Raw genomic sequence first — 24,801 nt, 5'->3', positions numbered from 1 at the left:
TCTCTGATGCCTCTCCTGATGTTCATGGAGATAGATGGCATAGACAGATGACCCAGGATGGATAGCTGAAGATAAATATTCCATTGACAGAAATTGGGGCCAGGTAGGACATTTCTCACAAGACTAAAAGTCTCAGAAACAATCAAATTGTTGTGAACAAAATAAGAGAGAAAAATCCTACAGGAGACAGTACTAAAATGACATAAACTTAATCTAAAATGTCTTTAAATCACACTATTAAAGACCCACAAATCATTGCTTCAAACTGTGAGTGCTACCTTCTCTTTCTTCAGCTTCCACTCCACCAATGATATATGCACATCCACATATTTGTGAAACCCAAGAACACTTCGGAATACTGCTACAGCAGCTACAGTTTATCCATTAATTTATTTTTGCTATTAAACCTGCTCAGTACCAAGTACCTTAAGAGGGTAATTAATATATACATAAGGCCTCAAGAGCAAAGTGCTTTTTAATTATTAAATAACAAAGAAAACATCTTTCCACATTGGTAGTGCAATGGTTTTCAAATGTATTTTACCTATGGGTTTCCTTCAAATAATAAGTTTAATAGACAGCATTCCCTGAACACTGTACCACTAACCAGGTGTTGTGCTAATTGCTTTTCATGTACTAATTCATCTCACCATCAGAATTTTTATGAGTGGACTATTAACTACCATATTAAACATTTTACATGAAAAAAAAGGTGTGAGAATTTAAATAAACTAGAATTAAACACAGTGAATACTGGAGGCAAGCCTTGAACTCAGAAAACCTGTTTTCAAACCTTTCACTCCTGTACTACTCAACATTAAAAATAATAAGGTCACAGAACAGAAGCTCTGCTACATTATTCATGTGATAGTTATTAGCATCCACTAAGAATTCTGCAGTGTACTAATCATTAGAAGTACAGACATGCATCCTGTTCTTTTGGGGGTGCATGTGAGGGGAAACAGACAAGGAAAACCAAAACACAAGAATCCCATGCACAGCAATCGTAATAATGGGCTCTGACTTCCTATCTCAGACCTGATGTTTCTATGTCCCAGTAGCCCCAATATAGTAAGTAATTCCACTTTGTACCAAGTTAGCTGTCCAATCTCCAGATGTTGGGGTAGCTCATGATTTGTATATAAAGTGGTTCTGTCAGCTCTACCTTCAAAATATATTTCCAATATGACCTTCACTCAGTACCTCCTTAACACAATAATAAGCTGGACCAGAACCATCTCTTATCCAGATTATTCCTCAAACCTCCCCACTGCTCTTCCTCTTTCATTTACCCCTGCCCCCTTCCCTCTATCAATTCTCTTCATATCTTTTGCTTTCTCTGCCTTCTGAAGCTCATTCATCTGCATCCTTGCTGCTACTGCTCCAGGTCAGGTCTATGTCTTTACTGCTCCTTGTGCTAAGTCATGGACTGTAGGTTGTTGAGGAACTCCAGAGTTATTGTACAAGGACTCCCACACATGTGTGCACATAAAACTTTCTGGAATCTCCATCAAAACATGTGCAACTACTACCAAGTGGGGTAAGAAAAATACATTCAAAATGGTCTCTTGACTTTAAAATTAACAACCACTGTCTCTTGTCAGTGACCCTCAGCTCATGTGGCCACTTGTTCACATATATTTTCTTCACTTTCAACACTATTCTCACTTAAGTATACAGGCCTGACCATGCCATTGTCTTCAGTATTGCTTATATATCTCAACTCCTTAGCCTGTTGGCATTGAATGCTTTAGGGTTTTTTTATTTTGTTTAAACATCAGGCTTTTGTTCTTGCACCTCTCCAATCTCATTAATATGCCTCTCCATTGTGCCTCAATAGATATAAAATGGATCTTCATGACTTCATGTTTTAGGTCATGTTTTGGCTCACATATAACTTTTTCTTATGTTCCAGATAAAATATTTCAAGACCCAGCTCAATCATCATTTCTACATAGTCTCTGCTATTCCTTCTCTGCAGAATAAGAAAAATTATTTTAACAGATATTTTTCTATAGTAGTGATTACAAAGCAGGCATAGAACTAGATATATTTTCTTACTTGACTGGATGATCTGAGAGCAGGAACTTTAAAAATCCAAAGTTTCACCAGACCCCAGCATGTATTCTGGTGCGTAACTGGCATGTACATATTTGGTTCAGAAATCATATCTTTATCCATGGAATTTAAATTCAAACTGATAAAGTATGCAAACTATGTACTTTCAAAAATCATTTTCAGTTCTTGCTCACAAATTTTGAAAGTGATATTTTGTTTACAATTTATTCTTATGTCTTAATTTTTTCTCTTTGTTCATATTCTTCCTCTCTCTTGTCTATGTTCTTGGATTTTCTTTCCAACTTTTCCCCAACCAACAGTCAGTCTGTATTGGCTCCTCTTCCGTTCTTCCTGTGAATTTTTACTTCTAGCTTCTCTGTTCCTCCCTTGCAGATATTGCATACTACACTACCTCTGTTCTCTCATCCACCACTTGAAATTGTAAATCATTTTAACAAATATTCTGTTTGTACTATAGATAGTTATTGAACTCATCATTTTGGTTTAATGCAAGAAAGTAGTAGATGCCTTAGTAGGGGATATTAGGTTTAAGGCTATATATTGTGTATACTAGGTGCTGTTGATATTGGTCTCAGCAGTAAAGGTGAAGCACTGGAAACTTCCAGGGACACTATAGGTCTACAGGGTAGAATTTGTCCCGACTTAGATCCATACTTTTTGATGGGAAAATACACCAACAACATGAAAATAAAGAGAATAAAGCACCCCCGCCAAAAAAAGCCAAGATGCTTCAACAACAGAAGCCACTGATAACACAGTAGAAGAAATGTCCAAGAAGAAGTTAGATTGTGTATAGTTAAATTGATAAGTGAAGTACAGGATAGAATAAGAAGTGAAATCAAAGAAAAAATACAGGAAGTGAAAGACCACTTCAATAAAGAGTAAGTGATCATGAAAAAAAAAAGCAGAAATCCTTGAAATGAAGGAATCAGTAAACCAAATTATAAATTCAATAGAAAGTATCACCAACAGACTAGACCACTTGGAAGACAGAACCTCAGACAATGAAGACAAGATTTATAATCTTGAAAGTAGAATTGAACATGAGGAGAAGATGGTAAGAAACCATGAAGTGAACATCTAAGAATTATGGGATAAGAGGAAAAGACCAAATTTAAGAGATAACGAGCAGAATAGAGGAAGGAGCACAGATACAAATCAATAGTAACATTCTAACAACTCTGAAATTATATCCACAGTTAGGGTAAATAGCCTCTTATTCAGTCTCTTTTGCCATAGGCTCACTCTTCTGTACACAGAGCTATTCCAAAATCAGATGCATGTTATTTTTCTCCCTTGCTTTCATTGCTGTCATGCCTATCCATGTCCCTAGTAACACTGAAACTCCCTCCCACAGCTAGCCAGATCCCTTATTCCCAGGCCCTACTTGTTAATTCAGTCTTCTCTCTCTCCATTCTCAACTACCCAAATGCCCCAAATGCCATTCTATGCTCTAGGTATATCACAGTACTGAAATTGCTGATTTCACACCTGTGTTTATAAATTACCATATCCTTTCAACTTCTTGCTGTCCTTTAGGGGTAGAGATTGGCTTAAATATCAGCTAACCCAACACCTTTCCTTACTATCTCCAGACCTGTGCCCTTCAAAGCTATGTTACTCTCCTTACTCTGGCTCCAATCATAGAACTCAGCTGCACTTATTTTTTTTTTTTTTACCTCCTATTCATCTGTCTGCACACTTCACTAAACTTCAACATCTTAGAGATCCTGAACTGCCTCATAGTGTCTCCATAAACTAGCCTGGTCCCTAGCACATAATAGGTATTTAAGTAAACAGTTATTGAATGGATGAGTACAAGTTATTGTTTACACCTTAGGTTCAGGCAATATCATAAGAAACATGTGAAATCTTAGAAAAAAAATCTAAATGTGATTTCATGATTACTAAGTGAGAGAAACTTAAACCAAAGGTGATTCTGAGTCTTTGACTAGGAAAAAGGTATTTTACTCAGAAGAGGGGCTACTCATAGGGAAATAGACCCTGAAGAAGTGAACCTAGTTTAAGGAGTCCCTTATAACCATTTTAGTAGGAAAACCCACTGATCTCCAGAAAAGCTTGGGAAAGCTTTTATAACAAAAGAGTAAAGAGAGATTTGCAATGGGAAAAAAATCTGAATTGGGTATATGAACTTAAACAAATAATTTCTTCTCATTTACCCTGTTTCACAAAATAAGGGAGAGTTAGATATTTCTCCAGGTTCCCTTAGGACCAATTTATGTTTAATGAGTCTGGGAGACTATCTTCCTCTCCTACCACTGTTATAAAATCTCATTATAGATTTTTACTTTTTCCTTCTGATACCTCCTTTATACCACTAAGTTTTCATTTCCGAAACATAAAATTACTGATTATTTATAAATTCCAACAATATCCCTATATTCCTTGATTCTCTAGGTCAGGCATGGACTCACATCTAATTAATCAGAAAATTCACCATGTTTACATCAGATTAGCCTGTGACCCAGGCCAGGACAATGAGAATCAGCTCAGGATTTTGGCTAGAAGTATTAGATTCTTGCCCCTGGTAATGCCAAGGTGCCAAGGGGGTAAAATCTATCTCCAAAATGTAGGTTTGGGCATGTAGTATAAGCCAAGCTTTAAAGGAGACTGGCACAAAGGAGATCAGAACAATGAAATGGGATGAGGGTAATATCTGCTCCAGTTGCTATTCTTGGAGTCCCTGGGCTCAGCAAAGTGCTAACACTGCTTTGAGGTTTTCCATATTTGTGAGTTGGCTTACATTCACTTAAATAGTTGTGTTATTTTAAATTTAGGCTTTTGGGTCACTCTTAACATCTTTGTGAGGTTAAGACATAATGAGAAAAATGCCATTTTTAAAAAAGTTTGTGAAAATAGGTCTGAGCAATGGAATATCATAATATGTTAATTTGTACCAGGCTTTCAATATGAAGTATCTTCTTTCCTTTCTTTTGCGAACATGCATAATTTGTAGTTCTACTCTCTTTTCCATGGTAAGTCAAATTACCATTTACAATGTCAAAAAGTTGTACTTAATACAAAATATACAGAAGGCGTTGATAAAGTATAGGTAATAGCATTATTGAAATATAGACTGAAGTTTGTGTGGATAAGTAAAGGACTCACTTATTGTAGGAGTACTCAGGCTCCAAAGTCTTCTATTCCTGTCAGTTATCTTGCCGAATGATTGTATTTCATATTACATCCAATCCTCACAATAATTTATGAAGGATGTCTTTTACTTTGTTTACATTTAGCTAATTAATTTATTTGCTTTTTCCAGCTTCTAAAGCAACTTAAATAGTTGTATTATTTTACATTCTTTGGGCTCATGGGCCTGTATCTCTGTAACCTCTGCTCTTGTCATTTCTGACTCTGTCTCTCCTATGTCTCATTTATAAGTACTGTTGCACTTACCTTGGTTCACCCAGATAATTCAGAATAACAGCCCCATCTTAAGACCATTAACTAAATCACGTATACAATGTCCCCTTTATTCTGTAAGGCAATTTATTCAGAGGTTCCAAGGGTTAGGATGTGGACATCTTGAACAGAAAACCATATCTGATCTATTATGTAAGCAAATTCTTACAGAAATTAAAATTCATACCCAAGACTACAAAAATGGTTACTATGAAGGATGGGTTTTTATTCCATCGATAATGGTAAGTTTTCTGTAAATGAACATTCTTATCTCCTGTGTGTCTATGATATGTAGACATTGCTTCATGGCACATCTATGACACTCTAAAAATATAGAAAACTTAATGTGGATTTACTCTATTGTCTGTCTCAATAGTTAATCTGGTATTGCCTGAAGCCTTTTTCTCAGCTATAAGCTACAGAAAAGTGAATCTGTCACTTGAAAAAGTACATTCACATACTTTCTTCAGGCAATCACGAGACATTCATGTCCTTATGATTTACATTGTATACAAATCTTGGCACCCAGTTGGTTTCCTGTTGGCAAAATGATTTGCTATATACATCATTCTTATCTTAAATGTTTGTGAGAGTCAGTCAGTCAACAAGCATTTATCGAGTGCCTAAAAAAGCGTTTCACATAAGTCAATGTGCTATAAGTCAATAAGATAATCACTCAAATGTCACCAAAATACTATTTCTCAAATGAATGTTTTCAGAAATGTGCAGAGTGTGAAAGTACAAAGAACAATGTGCCTACTTGGCCAAATTATCCTTAAGGATTGGGAGCATTAGAAGAGACCTCAGTGACTGCTTCTTAATCTCTCTACCTGTATGTTCATCCTTCCCTCTCCCTAATATACATACACATAAGTACAAACATAGGTGAATATTTAAAATACTTTTAGTGAATGAAGACACATTTTATGTGTAATTCCCAGCAGAAAGATATGACCACAGTGAGTGATTCATCAAGAATCATCAGCTGAACTAGAACCTAGTATGAGTCTTAGAACAAAAATCCTAATGTAGAACTATATTTTTAATGTGTCATGTTCTTATTTAGGGACCCTTTGAAATAGCAAACCATCTAACTAGTATGTTCTCTCCAAATTCTTTAATTGGCTAACTCATACCAGTATTTCACGTGTCACCTTCTTCTGAGAGATACCTCTCCTTCCCACACTATGAGTTAGGTGTCAATTTACACACATTGGTAGCATTCAATACCTTCATGATAGTGACACAAAAGATCTTTCAAATTATATGGCTATTGAGCTGTATTGTGCACTGTTACACAGTTTTTATGAAGACATTTTGAAGACAGAGCTGCATCTGTCTACTGGTCCCTGTTCCTAGACTGGAGCCTAACTCATGGTACAAAGAAAGTGCCATGGCAGAGAGAAGAGGTCTAATGCTACTATACACAGAATTTTGGAAAATAAGTTTTCTGTTGTGATGAAACTTTCAACACAAATACTTCTTAGAAGTACATTCCTGCTTCCCCAAGTTGAAGAAGCCACCTCCCTAATACTGAGATGAGTTCAGAATGGGGAAATTAATGTTTTCCTTAAATGGAAGCATGTAGACTGCATGTATCATTCTTGAGAGATAATAACAAGAACACTCATTACATAAGGGAAAAAGGCCCATAATTTAGCTAGCTTCTAAGATCAACAATTCTCTGCAATTCTAGAAGTCTTCCCAGTAGCTGCATACCAGCTCTACCCACAGGAATTTAGGGGCCACAGGGATCCATTCTGAGATAAGCTGCATCTGTTAGAGTTCTGCTTGGCTAAGTTCATTTCTAGTAAGATACTCTATTCCTTATTAAACAAATTGAGAATTTCATTTATATTTTGTGTTCTGGGGCAGGGAGAATTTGATATCTATTAGCCAAACTTGAGATTATAAAGTCAAGTCAAGTCTTAAAAAGAAAATAACTTAGACAAGAAATCTTACCAAAGACTAGAATTTTTTTCTGGTGTAAGACTAGGCATAAGACCCTGTGGGGTAGAAAGGAAATGTCCAAAACCAGTGATATTTGAGAAAAAAGTTAAAATTTGGAGTACAAAAAATGAAATTAGGATTGGAAAATGAATAATGTTTGCAGATAAGGTTGGAGAGATGGGTGAATCATTAACATTGATTCACCTTGAATACCAGAATAAAGTGTAAATGATAGCAGGAAATGGCATAGAATAATTTTTAATGAGATAAGTATCTAACAAATTAATTTAGAAAAAAAACATTTGGGACTTAATGATGTTTGTTGATTCCTCACATCTCTTTTATGTCTAGCTACTTAATCTTCATCAAAATATGGTCACTCCTAGTTTCTCATGCTGAAATGTACATGATAAGCTTCATAATAATGTGAAATTATTTAGGGCCCAGTTGAAGTACCTTCATTCAGGAAATAATTCCAAATTCTAAAGTCCCATTTCATACTCCATTTCAACTTCTGAACTTAACACTTCATAATAATTTTGTTTATCTCTCTCTCCTAGAATATAAGCATTCTGCACATAGAAAACTTTCACAATTTCAATGATAATGACAAAAATTGCTATTAACTAAATGACACTCTGTGATCAGAGCTGTTCTAAGTGCATTACAAAGATTTGCTCATTCAGTATTTGAAATGATTAAAATGTCAAATAGAATGATATCATGTCCTATATCCTTTTTTTGAGGGGATTAGTACAGGGGATTTAACTCATGTGCATTCAACCACTGAGCCACATCCCCAGCCCTATTTTTTATTTTATTTAGAAACAGGGTCTCACTGAGTTGCTTAGCACCTAGCTTTTGCTGAAGCTGGCTTTGAATTTGGCAATCCTCCTGCTTTCACCTCCTGAGCCACTCAATTACCGACATGTGCCACTGTGCCAGGCTCCAGTCCTATACCTTTTATGAGCTTGAATTTTAATTAGAAATTCTATATCCACAGTCCTTGCTCTTAAACATATGCATAACTGCTTCTTTAAGCAACACCAAGGAAATTTCTTTGTACATGTGTTACTTTAAGAATTAAGATAACATGATGACATCCCTTTTCGTTCAGTCTTATCCTTGAAAATATAATCCATTAATGTATTAAATCAACAACTATTTATTAAGATAATTTATGTTCTGAACACATTTTATTTCCTCAGGGATCAGTGGTAAATTAGTCTTAGAAAACATAGATCTTGCAGCCATTACAGACTACAAAATATCACTTAAAAATAAGCTTTTCCTTTTTTAGAAGGTATCAATAATCAAATTATGTCTTCAGCCATAATTTTTGATGACAATATAAACCTGAAGTCCTGATTATTTTTGTTAATATCTTTTTAATGTATACACAACATTACCAAGAAAACACATTTCAATAAGACTTGGGTGGTTGAGAAATTTTAACAAATTACTTCTAGATGAATGATTTCTTATTTCATACATGAAAAAAAGCCTTCAACAAAACAACTCTTGACATTTGAATCCATGTTGTAATTGTTTGGTAAATAGCTCCTTACACATAAAAGTTATATGTACTCTTATCCACTTGCATGAATTACTTAAGCACAAATGTGTTTCTCATGTTCCTAGTATAGCACTACAGGTAAGTATTGTTGTTGTTGTTGTTGTTGTTGTTGTTGTTGTTGTTATTATTATTATTATTATTATTATTATTATTATTATTTTGTGGTGCTGGGGATTGAACCCAGGGCCTTGTGCATTATAAGGCAAGCACCTTACCAACTGAGCTATATCCCCAGCCAAGTCATTTTAATTTTAACATTTAGATTTATATGTTTCATAACATTCCACAGTATTGTGTTAAATGAAATACATACTCTTTATAAAGGTAGCTGTCCTTTTGCTATGCAGGAGGTGAAGAAATCAAAAACCAAGGCTGCTTCTTTGGACCCACCCATTGTGTGTTAAATATTCAATGGCTGTTACATTTCACCAATATGTCAAGTTGATGATTAGTTCTTCTTAAATTTTAGGAAGTTCTTTATGGCATTGTTCTGTACCATAAACAGTTCTCTAAGGTAGGACTGCCAATCAGACAGTGTCAAGGCAGCAAACACACATGCCAGATAGTTTCAAGAAAGGTGCTTCAACATGCTTTAGATATTTTATTTTTAATAAACTAATAGTAAAATAGACTAAACAAAGGCATGACCAGATGTCCTGACTTTCCACTTTATATTTTCATAAAGTTGCTCCTATTTGTACACCATGATTTCCAACTCTCTACAAATAGGGATTTCCAATTCTCACACTTCTAATCCATTGATTTCACTTCTCTCCTTCTGGCTTTTATTTTTTCCAAACTTTCAAAGATTTGATGGGCCTTTATAAAAGCTATAACCCTTTTATTCAGCCTGTTCTAAACTGATACTTAGATTGTATGTTGTAATTGCTCAACACAATCGTATTTGCCTTGGTGATATCAGATAATACTGTCTCACTTACAGACCCAATACTTAAGAATAAAAATGCTATGGGAAAGAATCAACTTTAATGTTAAAAGGTAGCAAACACATAAGGTGGTATACAATAAGGATGATTTTATTCCATTGCTACTAAAATATTTTCTCTTATATTCTCAAAGGATATCATTAAAATATATTTCTAAAATGTTTGAATGAAAAATCATTTGTAGACATTAATATATATTACATTTTCTCAATTGTGGATTTTAAAATTAGGAATTATATTTCCAATGGTACTCCTAAGACATCTTGCATTATTTAAGAAGAAGAATGACTCAGACATTATTACCCTGTGTACATACAGGACTACAAAATGGTGTAATTCCCCATCATGTACAACCAGAAGAATGATAGGTTACATACCATTTATGAATGATATGTCAAAATGCATTGTATTGTCAGCATAACTAATTAGAACAAATTTTTTTAAAAAAAGAAGTACCTCGTTATTCATCAGAGAGATATAAACTCTCTCTAGAACAATCCACCTAAAGCTCTTCACTCAGAATACAGTTCTTCCCATTGTATTGATTCTCAGCTGTTACATAGAACCATAGAAACTTTCACAGAATATCTGTTATTTTCTCTAAGAAAAAAATAATTTCTCCAGATTTATGTCAAAATCTGGTGATTTGCCATGATGTTTATTTAAAACTACACAAATAAAAACAGAAAATACAACCTGACATCATTAAATTACTCTCAAACTACATATCTTAAAATTAACACACAAATAACAGTTTCTAGTAAACTTGCTAATTAAGGAAAAATATCAGAAAACATAAGTTATGTATTGACAGATTTTAAATTAATGTAATTACCACAGAATTGGTAAACTTGTTTTCAGATAAAGATTTATAAATTCAATTCTAGAGCAAGAATGAATCTTTCATTTTCCTATTTCTAACCACATAGGAGAAGAATGAATTTCAGGGATATTTCATTCTTTTAATGATTACTTCATTTAAAACACATAAAATTGAAGCAAGTACATTGTTTGTAGAAATAAATATCCTACGTAGATCCTCCCAAGTTCATTTCTCTTTTTCCCTTTATTCATACATACACCATGTTTTTTTTCTAAATGTAATTTATAACTGAAACAAACATCAGATATTATCCAAGTAATTTAATTCAACTATTTTCTACACTTTGCACATTGAGCTATTTGATCTTTTTGCATTACTTCATGAGGAGAAATAATATTTTCTAGGTGCTCTATGTACAGGAAGACAACAGAATATTCTAATATCCATAACTCATAGGTCTTGGTTCCAGCCTTTAAATATCAGAGTGCCAGAATGAATGTAGAATATCTACTTTAAAAACTAGGTCTTGTTAACAAATGTGATGTCACTTACCAGTCAGTTTACATCTTAGCTTCCATCTCTGAGTAATATTGAGGCTAAAAAAAAAGAATTAAAATATAAATTTGGAGATCACATCATTAGAACTACATTAACAACAGCTGCCCACTTTAAATATCTGGTTTGCCCTAGTAACTGTTTTACCTTTATATCCCCAAAATAACTCACAGGAAAAAAGGTTTTAAGGAAGCATACTTAACAAATGTAAAAAAAAAATTTCCTGTTTTTCTCATTCATAATTCTGATATCTTGCATGCCCTCCTTTAATTCCAATCAAGAAATGGCAGCAGCTAAACAGTCTTTCTCTGCTACCTGATAGCTGGCTAATAGCTAATTTAACCCCTTTCTCTCCCAGCTACACTGACTGCTAGCAATTAGAGAAGTAATTGTGTCACGTGGTTGCAATGAAGAAAGAATAACCTGCTGCAGGTGGAGGATGGAAAAAAAATGCACATTTGAAGGATACTTTTTCATTTTAAGAAGCTATAAATGGATCCAGATAGTGCAATTGGAATCCATGTGGTCAGAAACTACACTTTGTCCCTATTCTGGTACAATTCTAGTTTGGGGCTGCACTCCAGGCACCAGATGTTGGACCTTACATTAACCATGAACCTGTCAAAATGAAGGTAGCTCTATGAGACCTTAACAGTGCTTATAATTTTGAAGAAAACTGTGGCTCTTAAATATTCTGCTCAAAGTCATGAAGGTAGTGATTTGCAGATCCTGGATTCATCACAAAATCACATTGATTTATACTTTCCCACTATTGAGATGCTACTGTGTTAGAAAATGTATTCATTGGTTCAACAAACACTTGAGAGTGATTATGAGGTTTCAGGCATACTTATTATTTAGGATACAATAGTGAAAAACCCAGACCAAGAATCTGCTTTCATGAGTTTACATTTGAACAATGGGTAATGGACAATTAACAATAATCATGATAGAAAAGTACATTACATAAAATGTAGAAGAGTTAAAAAAAAACAGATAAGAAATTGTGAGTTGCAGATTAGAAGCTCAGGCAGAGCAGAAGAGAGGCAGTTTGCACTATTAAATTGAGTGTTAAGTTAGACTAATATTTAAACAAACAATTGAAACATGAGGGAGGCAAATTTAGGTGACTTTCTATAAAGAATGATCCAGAGAGATAGCTCTACTGCAAAGATAGTTTCACAGACTCAAAGCTGAGACCTGACAGAAGCTTTTGAGGAAAAGGAAGCTACAAGTAGCACTTGAACAGAATAAATGAAGGTGGTAGTGGTAAGAGATAGAGCCAAAAAGGAAAAGGGGAGGAAGGTCACATCTGGATTTAATTTGGGGTCTACCTATGCTAGACATCATCTTCTAAAACAAGAGTGGTGAGTGCAGACCTCAGGCCTGATGCCTGGTAAGCCTTTATGTGAGGGCTGGTTCTTTCCCTTATTGTAGGGCTTGGAGCAGTTTACTTGAAACTTCAAACCTCAGTTTCTTCATTTATATAACTAAAGATCCATATAGAAACAGGTGAGTGAGCAAGAAAGAATATATTACATTTGCTAAAGTATTTTGAGCTGTTTAAAGTCTGTGCCAATCTCATAGCAAGTGTAATCAATTGAATTAATGGCTCTATTCTTCCTCCAGTCTCGCCCTTTGCAGTTGTTTTTTCTAAAAATCAAGACAGTATTTCTCAACTCCTTGAATTTAGACTGAGCTTTTACTTTGGCTCATGAAATATGGTAGAAGAGACAGTGCCAACTCTGCCTGTTAAAAGGAGTTGGGTATTTCTACTTTTCCTCTTGTGTGTCGGCCCAGACTCAAATTTGCTTAGTGGTTTGAGGAAGATGAGGGTCGGTGGGACACAGCTACCCCAGCTGAGATCAGACCTGCGGCAAGGTGGAAAAGAGCTTTGGCTGTCTCACTGTGAAGTGAACCTGCCCAGTGGGGCCCAAAGAACCTCAGCCAAATGAAGTCACCTTAAGAGCAAACAGTTGGTGTTTTCACCACTATGTTTTAAGATGCTGTGTTGCATAACCACAGCTTATTGATAGAGTAGGCATTTAAAAAAAATCCTATTCCCTATTCAATTTCTTTAGTCTCTAGGACCTCAATTAAAACAAATTCTTCCCCAGCAAAACACACACACACACACACCTTTTAGCTGCCCATAGAATCACTACTTACTTCATAGTTTTCCTTGTTGTAACACTTAAGAATGCCCAAATTCATCAAAATAAAATTCCCAGTTTAACTGAAGTCATCCCCAAAAGCATTTAAGTCCTCTCTAAATTATGCAGTGTCTTAGACTGTATGGTTAAGTGCTAGAAGGCTTCAAATGTGATTGCAAGCCAAAGTCAACGAGTTAGAATGATGTCCTTGATTGTATCAGAGAATCGAGTTTTAATGCAAATACAATGGGAAATGAGCAGTTTTTACACAATTCTTTTCAAATAAAATGTGCTAAAAAGATAAAATAGTCTATCTTTTGGGGTTACCTTGCCATCACCGAATTTATTACTAAAATTAAAAATTTTAAAGTGAAATACAGCATCCTGTTTGTGAATTAATATACTGATATAACTCCTGAATTGGTACTTCTGGCACTCTTATGGTCACATGTGGACAGAGTGGAAAATATTTTGCATTGCCTAATGCTCATGTTCCTGCTGAAGTGATGCTCTGCCTTTTGTTTCAGTTCCAACATAAGACAAGTGTCCTTTCATTTTCAATTCAGTTCTACGTTTTTTGTGCTACTAGCTATTGAACCCCAGGAGTGCTCTACCACTAAGCCATATCCTCTGTTCCTTTTATTTTTACTTTTTTTTTAAATGTGTGTTTCTTGTTAAGTTGCTAAGGCTGGCCCTAAACTTGTGAAACTCTTGCCTCAGTCTATGGAGTAGCTAAAAGTATAGGTGTATGCTACCACTGTGGGCATGTGTGTGTGTGTGTGTGTGTGTTGATCTAGCTTTTTAAAGTGTACCCCAAGTGTGGTGCTTTTTGATATAGTGTTCCTAGAAGTCTGTGATGTGCCTATTGAAGAAAATGTACATGTTACATAAGCTTTCTTCAAACATCAGATATAAATCTGTTATTGTGAGTTTAGTTAATAAATCAAAAATACATATTAAATGTTTTTTACTCATTCACAAAACAAGGTTATGTACCAATCAGCTGACAACAATGTTGTGACTTGGGAGCCCAGCTGGTGGAAACCCAACACTATATATTCCGTAGAAGCAGTAGTTAAGTCTTCACTAATGTAGTGCAGCAATTTATGGAACATAACAGCATCTAGTGAAACTTGACTATGTACATATATATTTCTGTGTGTATGCATATGAACATATCACACATCATATACATCATAAATCCCCCTAAATGTAGCATTTTAACTTTTTCCTCATTAATAGTATCAATCACCAAGCAATTTTAACAGAATGAAAACATTTTTTTCTAAGAAAAGCCTAGCATCTTTCATAAGATGAACAATGTGCTAAATGTTCAGGTTATTCGTAAACATGGGCAAGTACTGGGCATTCAGATCATCATATGTTTATGCATCTTGGCTTGTAATATTTAAATAAATTGCATTGTTACCATGAGATTCAGTAGTAGCAAAAAGCTGAATTGTAGATCATCCAAACTTACTTATAAAGCAAACTTTTTAAAAAGAATGCTTCAAAGTCAGTAAAATGTCTTATTCAATCCTTCCATAACCCTCGTTTAATGAGAAAGTTGAGAGACTTACGCCTAAAATACTATTTTGCCACTGAATTCCCTATTCTCTTTTGAACTCACAATATCTTCTCTATACCTCATTACAGTACTTAAAACTGCATTGTAATGATCATCATACTTTACCTTTCCCTTGCCTTTATCTCTTCTGAACTGAGTCCAGTGTCTGAGACATAAGATCTCATTGAAGGTAGCAAATACTAATTATGAAAGACTACAGTGGTACCAGGCCACACTGGGGCATCATATATATCTCAGATAGATGTATATATGTATATGTCATTTATATTATTTTCAATATACCACACACCAAATATTTTACTAAAATCTTCCTAGGAATTGCTTTTTAAAATTGCCAATCCTCATTCAGTCTAAGCTGAGCTCAGTGTAGTGAAAAAAGATGAACTTTGATGAAATAGGGATTTATATTCTGGCTGTACCTCTTAAGAACAGCAAAACATCAAAAAGGTTACAGAACTTTTCTTATTTTCACTTTTCTATATATTAACACCCTTCTTGAGCTATGAGGATTGCACTAGATCTCATATGTGAAAATGCCAAGCATATAGCATCCACTGTATGCATGTCAACCTTCTTTCTTTCATGATTGTATTTACGTGCAGATCTTGAAATACTTCAATGATAAATTCACTTCTCATAGAGGTGATCATGTTGTTTTAATTTTCAGAAGTATAGGAATACAGATGCAGCTGGGGGTTGTGAATTATCAAAAAAGTCTCTGCTCTAGGCAATAATTTTAATGTTAATTAACTCCATCTGGAAGGAAAAGCAGGTGTTGAAATTGATCACTTAAGTACAGAAAGCAAAGGCTGTTTACTAAACTCTCCCTAAATTAATTTGGTTGAGCTTGTGGTTAAATTGCTTTCAAGTCACTTTTCTATAAATGCCTCATACCAAATGCTGAAATTGGAAAAAGTAGACCAAGCAGATTCTAATGAAATGTAACAAATTGGGCTGAAAGCTCACCTAAAAATAAAAATTACATTTTAAAAATGAACAACAACAAAAAAGCAACAGTCACTTTTGCTTCAAAAGCAGGGAAATTTAGGCAAAAATCATTTCCAATGTGTGGTCCACAAATAGCCTGCATCAAATTAATGCCTGTGTATTCCAACAGGTAGAGTTCTGGGCTGTCTGCCAACCATATTGAATAAAATTCACCAGCAAGCCTAGGCATCTGCATTTTAACAACAGCCCAGGTGATTTTATTCTTACTAAACTTAATCATTGTTCAAAGATCAGAGAAACCAAATCACACTGATGGTGACACAGGTTCCTTGAAAGATGATGAATAAAGATAATGGTTTTCTCATAAAGTAAATAAATGAGAGTCTTGAAATATAGTTAAGACTCCAAATGCTAAAATCAAAACTAGGTCATTTAAGAAACTACCAATGTTGTGGTAGCATCTGCTGATCAATTTCTTCCCTTCTGTTACTACCTATTTCCTCAATAAAAGCCCAGATTCCTTAAACTTCTCAAGGCCCTCCCTATTCTGATCTAGTTGTTCATTCCATTCCCAGCTGTGGTTCCAAGACAGCACCTTCATTCAGCATGGTGCACGGTAAGAATTAGAAACTTTAGGGACAGAGTGCAGAAATCTATATTTCAGGGACACCTCCAGATGATTTTGATGCACCCTGAAGTTTGAAAACCACTTTGCATGCAACATTTTTCAACAGATATTTAACTAGTTAACTGTTAAGAATGAAACTTGAGGTTGAGATGATACACAGCAAACGTAAGTCACTAATTTCCTTGTCAAATAGGAAATAGAGAGCCTGCTGGTGTCTCCAATCATGAAAGAATCCAGTATTTACTATATGTAAGTGCTCTTCTGAGTGCTTTACATTTATTACCTAATTAATCCTCGTACAGTGTAATGACATGAGTTTGAATGTTATCACCATTTTACCTAATGACCCTGAGACACAGAAGTTAAGCAGCAACACTCCAGCCACACAGCTACTGAAGAATAGAACCAGGAATTGAAATCAGGTATTTAACATGTCTCTAGAGTTCTTTACCACCCTCACATCATCTCCGGAAATGTTGCCAACTCAAGCCCTTCCTGAGGCTTTAAACTTAATCAAGAAAGATGACTATACACATGAAAAGAGCATGATTAACTAATCCAATGTAGTTTCCAAGATTAAAAATAAAAATATTTTAGCATGTAAATGAGGAAGATTCCCCCACCCCACAAATTCCTCTCTTTTTCGCCATCTCAAAGCCTGCTTAACCTTAGGTTTCCATTAAACCATCACTTTATTAGAAAAGCCTTTTAGTTGTATGAACATGCAGCAAAATTGTCAGAGCCCAGGTTTCTACATCTAGGACTAAAGATAATCCTATTATTAAATCATAAAGAACAGTATGGAATGAGGGAATGTATGTGAATTAGCATTTTAAGTTTTAAAACAGTCAAGAGTTTGCAACAATTCTTTTATACAAAGGGTTTTAAGTACTTATTGGTGGTTGAATGTCTAATCTTTGACACCATAATTAGCACTGCCTTTGCATTGTTAGCATAAAATACTTCCATGTTAGTGATTCATTTATCATTGATGATTCCAAAATTTCCTCCAAAATTTCCTGACCATAAGATTAGCCTGAGGTGGTTTTTTAGAAACCTATATTCTCTAGTGGTTCCCCCAAGAGATTTTATTTTTTTTTAAATTCTGGCATGGGATCTAGGATACCATATATTTGAAAATATATCAAAAGTGATTATTATAAGGAGTCAAGTGTGGAAAATTACAAATATTCTGGACATTTACAAGTAAAAATATAAGCAAAAACAAAACATTCACATTTTCCTCTAATAACAAGGCTCATTTTCAGACACAAGTTTGTTTATTTTTTTCATGTACTTGTCAAAATATTTGTAGTACAATGGATAGTAAGTTATTAGTTCTTACCCAAATGCATTTGTCAAAAATGGTAGAGAAACACCTGTTTCCTAGGAGGAAAATAGGTTTTAGGAATGTATTAATTTGAATAGACTAGGTTATGATGCAGTAATAAATTGTATCCTGAATCCCAGTAGCTTAATAAAATAGATATGTCTTGCTCATTCACAATGCATGTCCATTGAGGATTAGCAGGGATTGGGGGAATTAGAATGGAAGATACACTCTATGTGGTTACTAAGGGAACCAGACTGAGTTTCTACACCTTGCAGCTGTACCATCTGGAACTTGCAGCCTCTTCCATTATTAAAATGGGGAAGGGAGGGGCTGAAAAGGAGCACTTCAGTGTTTCACTGTCTCAAGCAGGAAGTGACACGTAAAATTTACTCCATAGTTTTTTGGCTAAAATAGTCAAGTGGTCCAGGCTAAATAAAAGGGTGTATGGAATTGCAGAATTGCACATGGAATATTTTGCAAGCCTTATTATCTCAGCCTCAGTTTTTTTTAATGCCTAATTAGGATTCTAAATAAATAATCACCTTTCAGCAATTTAAAGCTACCAAGCAATCTGGGGCAGGGGGGGATCTAAATGAATTGATCTCTCACCCCAAGAATTGAAAGTTTACTCAAGACTACAGAGAATAACTCATTAAATTAGAAGGAACATTCATTAAAGAGCTGAAGTGTGAGATACATGCTTTGATTGCAGAATAGGGACACATTTAGTAAAGCAGAACTTTATGAAAGAAATTGCATAAATTAGGACCATAAGATTAGAAATGTTCACAAACAGATAAGTTGACACAATTAGTAAATAGCAAACGTAACAGTAAAACAGTCTCCAAACCATGACTGGTGGTATCCAATGTTTATATGAGGCATGTGTATTTCCCTCTAATGAGGTGATGCAAGATAACCTAGGGTCACCTTCACTAAAGCCCTGCCTTCACAAAAGAAAAAAAGTCTTCCTCTCGATCTACATTAGCAGTTCTTAATGAAGTTGTAATCTAGACACAGTGTACTCAGTGAGCCTGCAATAACTATGTATAACATTTCTGTACTACAGGACCATGGACATGTAAAACAAATGGGCAAGATCACCGAGGCATATTCCTTTGAACAGCCCTTCTCTGCCTTTTCCTTCTAAATTGCACAAGAATTGGCAGCTAATTAGCAACTCATTAGCAACATTGATAAACCATGTGACAAAAACAAATGCTGTGCTAACAGAAGGGACAGAGCTTTCTCATGAATATGAAATAGAAAGCAGGGATAAAAACGAATCACTGAGAGTAGCTCCCTACGGTTCTTACTGTATTTTGTGTTTTCTTAGTCATTCCACACACTCAAATATTTATTCACCACCATGTTCAAGGCAATGTGGTTGTTGCAGGAATGAAAAATGCATCAAACACAAAAAATCTTCCTTCAAAGAGCTCACGAGAGAACAAAATGATAAGGCTCAGTCTCCTTGTAAATGACATTCCTGAGGCCAGATTATGTTCCCTTCAGGTAGAAGCATTATACTAATAGGTGTGTTTGTATGCGCGCACATTCATACACTCATCTCACCACACACTTTTTAGGTGGAATGCTATTAAAGTAGGCATGACATCTATGGCTAACTAGATGGTAATTTATTTATTTATTTATTTTTATTTGCATATATACACATATATATGTATATATGTGTATATATATGAAAGAGAGAGAGAGAGAGAGAACACCAGATCTCTTACCTTCGTTTGAAATATTTTGAATGATCATATTTAGTTTTAAAATCTTGACAGTTACTTTTCCAATTAGAAGCACTCAAATATTTCCAAGAAACTTCTAATACCTTACAATCACACACAGGCACTGGCATCTCTTTTTCTTCTTGTGTGCCACCATCAAATATTTGTGAGTATCACTCATATATTTACCTTGAATTATCTTTGCTAATGCCACCAATTCACTTTATCTTTATAATACCCCCTCATGCTTCAAGATGCTGTAGCATCAAATATAGAAAGCCTTTCTCAGGCTGAATTTGCCCCCAACTCCTATTTCTTACTTTTAACTTATACTGCATAATGCATACCCTATTTAGCTTCTATTTCTCCCTTTTAGACTTGTAGCCTCTTGAGAGCAGAAGTTGTTTCATATCTTTAGTGGTTAATATGAATAAATATTTAAATAATTGAGTAAATCAATAAATGTGTGTGCTATTCAAATTCAAATCTATTATGGGAATATATAAATGATATACTAGTGTGTAGCAAAAGAGACTCTGCTTTAAGCTATTAGGATGCTAGAAAGAAAAAAATATATGTATGAAAATTTCTCTTGAAAGCCAAATTTGCTATTTTAATCAGGTAGATAAGTAAATCACCTTATATTACAAAGCTTTAAAAATGTGTTTGTTCTCAATATACTTTACTTGTTATGAATAGCCTAGTAATGTAATCATATCTCAGAATCCATTAGAATTATAGAATTTAAATACTTTCAAGTCTTTCTTTTAACAGACGATGTTACGTATGAACATTCTAAGTTTTCTTTAAAATGTACCTTTGCAAAAGTTCTAAAATTTAAAAGGAGTGTATCATTTTGTCTTCTAAACTTTAAGTGCAAATTTAAAACAAAACAACTCATACATTCAGACAACTATAACATGAAGGCAACTTGAAAACTGAGCCTAATACATTTGTAAAGCAAATGAGAAAATTGAGCCATAAAAATGAGACATGACTTGTGAAAAGTCTGCTTGTGATTACCACAATGGAAAAAGTGTTTTCTCACCCCCCAGTTCAGTGTTCTGCCCACTAAATAAATCTCTTTTCCAGTTCACCACATTTATTTGGGGAAAATGTTTCTCCACAGAATTTGGAGATGTTCTTGGCTATAGGATCTAGCCAGTTAATACCAATGATTTGTTTTCATCCAATTTAAAATGACATTTTATTGGCAACCTTAGAGACACTTTCCAAGTTTCAATTTTATTTTCTGATACTAGATAAAAGGAAAAAATGAGGAAAATATTGATAGCTATTGGCAAAGTGAAAATCAGGGGGCATTAAACTCTTGAAGAAAGGAAGGTATTTTATATTTGCATTCCATTAACTAAGATACTCCATCTTTTAAAATCAGAAAATGCTGGTGGTAGTTGTGGTGTGGTTCTATTTGATAGAAAATAATTCCACAGGGAATTAAGGGATTATTTGGCCTTAGTCTAGTAAACCACCAGATAGATCTCTATGGGAGTTGCATGCATTCAATTGCCTTCAAATTTTAAACTGAGGAAGACTAAGAATTGTAATGTTTAGATAGAACATTTAAAGTTAATCCCCAGATCCTTGTACTGGAAAACATTGTCTCTGTGAGGGCAGAAAAAATAAAACACTTTGTTAAAAATTCTAAATATTAAAAGGACCCATTTTCTAATAAAACCAATATAAAATTTAATAAATACAGGAACTTTCAATAGAAGGCAAAATGAAATTGCCTTTTTGAGACAGGGTAAGAAAACCAAATATTAATATAAAGATGATTTTCTTCTTTTCAGATTCACCTATGGTAGAGTTGTACACAAACTTACTTGAAAAACAGTGCATATAATATAAAATTATATTACCAGTGTCAAGAAAAAAAAAAAGTGACTAAGAATTCTAGTCAATAATGCTGAGAACAGTCTGAGAAGTCTCCTGAGAATACAGAAGAAGAGTAAAATGTGGCAAAGATTAAAATAATGAGAAAAACACAAGAAAGATAAAATGCCATAAAATGTTGATTTTAGGATTTCAGAAGAAATAAAGTTGTATAAAATACTAACAAAATTTAAAATATTTCTCTGAAAGCAAAAATTTGAATATGTGTTAACTTTTAAGGCAATGTTATATAGCAATGCTCCATATCAGGATGCATTTTGAAGGGAAAAAAAAGGCTAAATTTTAATGGTGTGTTTATATACCTAAATATAATATGTATATTTAGTTATAAATGGACACAATATTTTTGTTTATTTTTATGTGGTGCTAAGGATCAAACCAATGTCTTACATGTGCAAGGCAAGTGCTCTGCCATTGAGCCACAACCCCAGCCCTAATGATATATATTTTAAAACACTAAATTATTTAACAGCATTTAAAATTATATGAAATTAGTCTGATTCAACTCTTCCAAGGCAAATTCCAATCAACAAATAAAATTTTAAGTATTTTAGGTCTATATGTACTTGATATTTCAAATTTAATAAATGTAGTGCAAGGTAAGGATATTTTAACCTATATTAAATAGGTTAATAGTATACTAAAAAATGTGCTATCTTTAAAAATAAAGATAATTCTAACTTAAAAACCAAGAAGAAAAATCAGAGTGGAGAATTAATGATATAAAAGGGTGAGAAAGGATATATTCCTACTAAAATTTTAAATGTGAAAATGTGTTCATAAAACAAATTTAGCTTTTCAAATACTTGAAATATGTTTCTATAAAAAAAATCAGCCCTGAAAATTGGGCAGTTTTCAGAAACTAGTAAGGACTTTTTGTTTAGGCATTTAAGATCAATTTCTCTAACTTTTATATTTAATATACATCTTTACTGTAGAAAACATTAGAGATGGGGGGGGAGAGGGAGAGAGAGAGAGAGAGAGAGAGAGAGAGAGAGAGAGAGAGAGAATGAATGAATGAATGAATGAATGAATGCTTATGCATCACCTCAAGCTCCCTAGCATTTACTTCATGTATATTCTGGTGAGTGTCCTCAATATATGGCACAAAGTTATTATGCTTCTGTTAGTATGTTACTTGTAAACATGATATCAAAAAATCATAAGCCTCCTTTTGTTATCTTGCATTGCTTCAGCATGCTCATTTCCATATTTAAAGTAGTTATGGCTATCTTTCTTTTAGGAATGCACACAGCACCATCAATGCCTGTCTTCCCTGGGTGGTTCAAGTGGAGATGGCTGCATAGTCACCCTAGGAACTAAGCCCAAGGCAGGCTTAGATATTGTTTCCTGCCTCACTAGGCACAAGGAATAGGTAAAATTTGTAACATATCTGAGAGCAGTATGGATATGGCACTGAGAGCTGATAGTTGAAGAAATAGCCTCATGACTAATATAAATAAACAAAGCAACAGGTAGGAGGACCCATATCTGAAGAATGAATGGAAATGATGATTCAAAATATAAGAAGGAAGGGATGATAAATGGAAATCGACTAACAATCATAATTGAGCTGTTTTTCTCTCCAAATAAGTCAGGGCTAGAATCTACATCAAATTTCAAGACAGACTCTGGATGAGATTAGTACTGAAATGAAAGAATGAACACTGCAAAGAAAAGAGGGAAAAGAAAAACTAAACAGGCCAATGTTGTGTTAAATTGAATGAACGTGCCCAGAAACAGATATTACTTGAAATACAACAATGTCCAAATCATATACATACATACATACACGTGCATATTGTGTACATATATTTGTGATCTGTGTAATTATGAAATGTGATATTTCATTCACTAAGTACTATGACTACACAGGAGAGTATTCTGAGAATAGTAATCAGAGAAAGTTTTCTACATATGAAGTTTCAGCTGACATTTGAAGGACAGTAATATTACACTGTCACAGTTCTCATAACTTTTTATTTAATGGTCAATTATAGATTTATCTTATTCTTATGCCTAACTTCAACAATTCAAGTTGCCTCTGCCTTCAAAACATATTCCATATTCATCAATTCACTCTACCTTCTCTTCTGCCTCCCTAGCCCAATAATTAAAAACGTAGCACTGTATGCACCTTACCTCAGACTCACTATGTGCTTGTGTACTTCCCTTACTTAACCCCACCACAGCTATGAAGTTCAGTAAATTTTACATGAACACAACACTTGTATACTCTGTTGGTACTCTAACACCATTAATAGTCCTAATAATATCCTCTTTCACTTTTTCTCCTCTATGGTAGGGGCCAGGAAGAGCATTATTTCTCATATCTTTAACTTCCTTTAACCTGGATTGTTACCACAGTCCTTTACTGGTGTTTGTTACTGACTTTGTCAACATTTTTTTTAACTTAAAGTTTTCTTATTTGGGGTTTGTCAGGTTTCTTCATAATTAATTTCAATTTTTGCTTCGTTGCCCAGGACACTTCTTAGGTGATGTGTCCTTAGATTTGGATACAATGATGTCCACTGGTCGCCCAGTCCTTAGTTTTGATAATTGTAAAGATTTTTGTCCCCTAATGGATAATTGTTCACTGATTAAAATATATATTTGGTTATATATAAAGCAAAATTGTGCAATTGAGAATATCATGTTCTATGATCCTTTCAACCTGTAACATTGAATGTCGTTATAGGACTTTATCATGATGGACATTTTGTTGACATTATTAACCCTATTGCACTTCCAAGTTGAAGCAGGGAAAAAGTGTAGCATGTGCTATTAAGTAGGAAAATATAATACAATTTCAGGTGATTTTTATTCACTAAAACAATAAAAATATTGAATAGAGCAATAAAATGCCCTAGAGAAGAATCAGAAAAAAGTGACTGACAGACTAGGATGAGCAGACAGGTTGGATGTCCATGGGTCTGAGATTTACAAGAAACAACTGTGGTACCCTGTCCAGATATCCCCTTAGGAACACAGAGCCCTTGTTGTGCCACCTGACAGGAAGGGTGGCAGCTGATGGCTAAAAGCATGTCCCTCCTTGGGAATTATTCTTGGCCAAAGACTACGTGCATCATTAAAGGTATGTCTTCATCCTGTGTGTGTGTGCGGAGGGTGGGGTGGGAGGAGT

The 24,801-nt window shown here is 34.4% G+C and overlaps 1 protein-coding gene across 13 annotated transcripts in view; it reads right to left on the bottom strand.

Moving 5' to 3' along the window:
• The window catches only part of Tenm4 (teneurin transmembrane protein 4), a 2,842,490-nt gene that overhangs the window by 2,486,586 nt on the left and 331,103 nt on the right, over positions 1-24,801 (bottom strand). For all 13 annotated transcript variants that reach the window (XM_048789141.1, XM_048789145.1, XM_048789157.1 and 10 more), the window contains one exon: positions 11,354-11,397. The gene's annotated coding sequence lies outside the window, so the exon portion shown is untranslated. The remainder of the gene's footprint in view (positions 1-11,353; positions 11,398-24,801) is intronic.

Source organism: Marmota marmota, unplaced genomic scaffold (assembly GCF_001458135.2).
Source record: "Marmota marmota marmota unplaced genomic scaffold, marMar, whole genome shotgun sequence".
NCBI lineage: Eukaryota > Metazoa > Chordata > Mammalia > Rodentia > Sciuridae > Marmota > Marmota marmota.
This window is presented reverse-complemented; position numbering and strand designations above follow the sequence as displayed.